Genomic DNA, 4,848 nt, shown 5'->3' on the forward strand with positions numbered 1-4,848 from the left:
CTTTCTTTCTTTCTTTCTTTCTTTCTTTCTTTCTTTCTTTCTTTCTTTCTCTCCCCCCCCTTTTTTAGAGAGAGAGTGAGAGCTGGTCTACAGGATACATGGGCGTGATTGGCGGGGGCGGGTGGATTGGGGTGGGACATGGGGCAGGAGGGGGAGGGGAAAGGGCAGAGGGAGAGAGAGAATCCCAGCAGAATCCATGCCCAGGGTGGGTTGCAGGGCTCTAACTCCGGACCCTGAGATCATGACCTGAGCCGAAAACCAGAGCCAGATGCCTAACAGACTAAGCCACCCAGGCGCCCCTCTTCCTTTTCTTTCTTTCTTCTTTTTTAAAAAAATATTTGTGTATTTATTTAAGTAATCTCTACACCCAACATGGGGCTCGAATTCACAACCACTGAGCCAGCCAGGTGCCCCTCCTTTTAGCCCCTTTTTAATGTCTCAGTTCCCTAGGGTTGCTTGTAACAAAACACCACAAACTAGGTGGCTTAAAATAATAGACATTTCTTCTCTCATAATTCAGGAGGCCAGAGGTCTGAAATCAAGTTGTTAGCAGAGTTGGTGCTTTCTGGAGGCTCTGTGGGAGAATCTGTTCTAGTCCTTCCTCCTAGCTTCTCATGGTTGTTGGCAATCTTTGGTGTTCCTTGGCTTGTAGAAACATCATTCCAATCTCTGCCTCTGTCAATTCTTCCCTGTGTCTCCTCTGTGTCTCTGTGTCCAAATTTCTCTTATAAAGACACCAGTCACTGAACTTAGGACCTACTCTAATCCAGTATGACTGTATCTTAGCTTGAATACATCTGCAAAGACCCTCCTTCCAGATAAGGTCACATTCAAAAGTACCAGAGGTTAGGGCAGGAATTTCTCTCTCTCTCTCTCTCTCTCTTTTTTTAAGATTTTATTTTTTTTTTATTTGACAGAGAGAGAGACAGCCAGCGAGAGAGGGAACACAAGCAGGGGGAGTGGGAGAGGAAGAAGCAGGCTCCCAGCAGAGAAGCCTGATGTGGGGCTCGATCCCAGAACGCGGGGATCACGCCCTGAGCTGAAGGCAGCCGCTTAACGACTGCGCCCCCCAGGCACCCCAGGAATTTCTCTCTTTTGGCGACACAATTCAATCTACCACACTGAATCTCATGTAAAGTTTTGTCAATCTTTCTGATCTCAGTTGTGTTATGGCAAGTTAAGCAAGGGCGTCCATGGTGGGACCCAAGCAGTGCAAGGGAGAGCAGTGTCTCTTGATGCTGGCTTGGTGGATGCAGCCGCGAGGCATGGGATTCCCAAATGAAAGGTGATTTTGAAGGAACTACTTGAAGTAGCGAAGAGTAGGAATTTTAAGGCCGACTCCCTCAATCCTCAGGAGATTCTCCTTTTCCTGCTGTTCTTGGACAATCTCCATTTTACTTGGGATGCTGGGAGATTGTAGATTTACTTACAACTACATTTCCAACCAGGAAAGGTAATGAGATGACCAAGGAGTAAACAGTTACATGAGAATGGACATTCTCAATGAGCATTTAGCATATTAAGAGCTTTGAAGATTCCTCCAGTAAATAAATCCCTTTAGCTGTATAATCCAATGTTTCCTAAATGTAGTTGGTCATGATGACGCCCTTTTATGTAGGACAGTGCACTATCAGTTATCTGTTCCTATAGAACATACCATCCCAGAAACTTGGTGGCTTAAAACAACAATAAAAAGTTATCTTTCGGGGCGCCTGGGTGGCACAGCCTAACTGAACCACCTCAAAAATGCATCCTCCGATTCCAACAAAGCCTTCAGATGACTGCAACCTCAGGAAAGCCTCCAAGCCAAAATTGCTTAGCCAAACCACTCCCAAATCTCTGATCCTTGGAAACTGTGAAAGATAACTTTTTTTAAAAAAAGATTTTATTTATTTATTCGACAGAGATAGAGACAGCCAGTGAGAGAGGGAACACAAGCAGGGGGAGTGGGAGAGGAAAAAGCAGGCTCATAGTGGAGGAGCCTGATGTGGGGCTCGATCCCACAACGCCAGGATCACTCCCTGAGCTGAAGGCAGACGCTCAACCGCTGTGCCACCCAGGCGCCCCAAACTCATGCTTATTTTATATACATATACACTTAGTAGTGTAGAATATATGTCATAGATCTACATAGGTAGTTATCACTCAATATGGATCCATAAACCACAGATATCTGTATAATATACATATATATACTATTTATTACGTAATATTATATATCTGTAGAATAATTTATATAATACATAAAATTTTATATAATATATGAAATATACGATATTTATAATTATATTATACATCTGTATAACTTATCATATATGTAATATATATTCTATATAGACATACAAATAATATAGAGATAAATAGTGTGAGTATGTGAGTTAATATACATACGTATATTTGCTAGTTTTGTCTGCTAAGAAGTCCTGAAAGAAGGGGCACCACGTTAACAATAGGCACACCTAATATCCAAATGTTGGTTTCTAAATACCATTCTTCAATAAAAAGAACTACGGTTCGTTGGAAAAATGACTAATTCTAGGGCTGGACTATCTAACTCAAGATAAACCTGGAGCAACTTGAATTTCTAGAAAGTTAGGGCTAAAATAATAAGCAGGGGGATATCAAAAGGATGCAGGAGCCAACTCAAAAGATGTCCTAATAGCCAAGGCTGAAATAATTTGAGCAATGTAATAAATAACAATGATATTAGATTATAATGCAAAGAATAAAATAAACCTCTCTAAGTCCATACTGACACAAATAAATGGTTGAATAAATAACTCACTGGGGGAGAAGCAACAAGTTTCCTTTAAAGAAGAATTCCAGGGGTCCTTGGTGGCTCAGTCATTAAGCTTCGGCTCAGGGCGTGATCCCGGAGTCCTGGGATCGAGCCCCACATCAGGCTCCTCTGCTGGAAGCCTGCTTCTTCCTCTCCCACTCCCCCTGCTTGTGTTCCCTCTCTTGCTGGCTGTCTCTCTCTCTGTCAAATAAATAAATAAAATCTTAAAAAAAAAAAAGAAGAATTCCAGTTAATAAATGTAGAAGGAATACGTGAAATAGAAAATCACCATTAGACCATCACATTAATAATTGCTACAGGCAAGATCCATTGATGAATGCTAAAATCAGTAGGTAAAACTTTAAGGAAGAGCAGGATATTTGCGGGCCTCAAAATATCTGTTCCAAAATATACTAGTTACGGTGAGGGTTTTAAAATGCAATCCCAAATTCTCCGGTACCCCTTGCTCTAAGAGGTAGAGCTTCCTCAAGTCCTCTTACTTTGAACTTGGTATGGACTTAGCAACTTGTTCTAACACATAGAGTACGGCGAGGGGAAAAGAGCAACTTTACAGTAGAGAAACCAAGCAAACACCACCTTAACCAAGTAATCGAGGTTAACATCATCTGCAATAATTCACGTTGATATCAGATGCCCCGTGATAGGATACATTGAGAGGCACACATCGCCTTTGTGATATTCTTTCCCAAACCCCATAACCTCAGTCTAACCTAAACTGGGCAACATTCTACAGAAGATCTAACCACAAATCTTGAAAGGGGTTGAGATTTCAGTTTTCGTTCGGAGGAAAAACACTCGCATATTTACATATTGATGCCAGGAAGGGAGTGGAGCTGAAGCCCTAGTAGAGGGAGGGGCTGTGCATTCTAAAGCTTTGTGATTCTGTAACCTTTGGAGACGGAGCCCATGTAGACCCAGCACCCATCTGATGGGTCACAGGCCTTTCCCTCTCCAAGGACAATAATTCTGTTTTTCCCTTTCCTACACCCAGGCAGTTGCTGTTTGTGTCCTGGTCCAGGCTGGAGAATCTGAAGAAGAGAGACCTCCTTTCTTCCCAGGGGGACCGGGATCAGTTTCAAGTCCTGCCCAGCTGTGCCATTGGTAAGTGGCTGCCTCTCCCTCCAGACAGCCCTAGGGGTGACCAGTGTCCGGATTATCACCCGGGAGTGCCGGGAAGGTGCCTGACACCAGGGGGCAGCAGCATCCAAGTGGAGGGTGGGGTGGGCAGGCAGGAGGAGGAGAAAGGTCAGAAAAACACTGCCCCTGTGCCTATGTGAACTCCACATCCGCTTCTCTTGTGTGTTTTCTCAGAATGTCCTTCATAGATTGGCTCCCACTTCTCAGAATCGTCAGTCGTTTGGCGCTCAGTAATCATAGATTTGCCTCATTAACTGTATTTTTAGGGGGCTTTCCCTGTTTCCCCTGCCAGATTGTAAGGTCCTAAAGAGCAGAGCGAGTGTTTATATTTATAACTCTTGATGCCTCCTTGTGCAGAGTGAATAATAAAAGCTGACATTTTGTGACGCATATTAGGGGAGTGCTTTCTGTGTTTCAAGTCCAAGTTTGCTGCAATCCCAAACTAAGGCTCGGAGGTACTCACTGAGAATAGCTGCGACCTAAATAGGTAACAGGGGTGCTCACTCTGCTCCCACCACCTCATCAAGCCCTTACATAGCTCAGCTCATTTAATCTCTCCCAACAATCCTCTCCCAACAATCCTCCCGACAACTTCCTATTATTACCCCTGTTTCCTAGATGAGGAAACGGAGGCACCGAGGGCGTAAGTAATGGCTGAAGTCACAGCTCCCCAGGGACAGTGCTGGAATTGGAAGGCTAGATCCCAACTCCAGGTCCAGTGATCTTTCCCACCATCCTGCAGCCAGTTCCTTATCACACGGGTGAAATCATATTAAAAGTAAACATCCAAAGGGGCGCCTGGGGGGCTCAGTGGGTTAAGCGTCTGACTTAGGCTCAGGTTGTGATCTCGGGGTCCTGGCATCCAGCCCTGCTTCAGGCTCCTCACTCAGCGGGGGGGGGGGGGGGGGGGC

The 4,848-nt window shown here is 44.4% G+C and overlaps 1 long non-coding RNA gene across 1 annotated transcript in view; it reads left to right on the plus strand.

Annotated features, from left to right (window-relative positions):
• The first annotated feature begins 3,406 nt into the window (after positions 1-3,406).
• LOC103679294 overlaps positions 3,407-4,848 on the plus strand; it is an 8,095-nt gene continuing 6,653 nt past the window's right edge. The window contains exon 1 of the long non-coding RNA XR_572888.2: positions 3,407-3,901. This is a non-coding gene — a long non-coding RNA (uncharacterized LOC103679294). The remainder of the gene's footprint in view (positions 3,902-4,848) is intronic.

This window comes from Ursus maritimus, unplaced genomic scaffold (genome assembly GCF_017311325.1).
Source record: "Ursus maritimus isolate PB19 unplaced genomic scaffold, ASM1731132v1 scaffold_36, whole genome shotgun sequence".
NCBI lineage: Eukaryota > Metazoa > Chordata > Mammalia > Carnivora > Ursidae > Ursus > Ursus maritimus.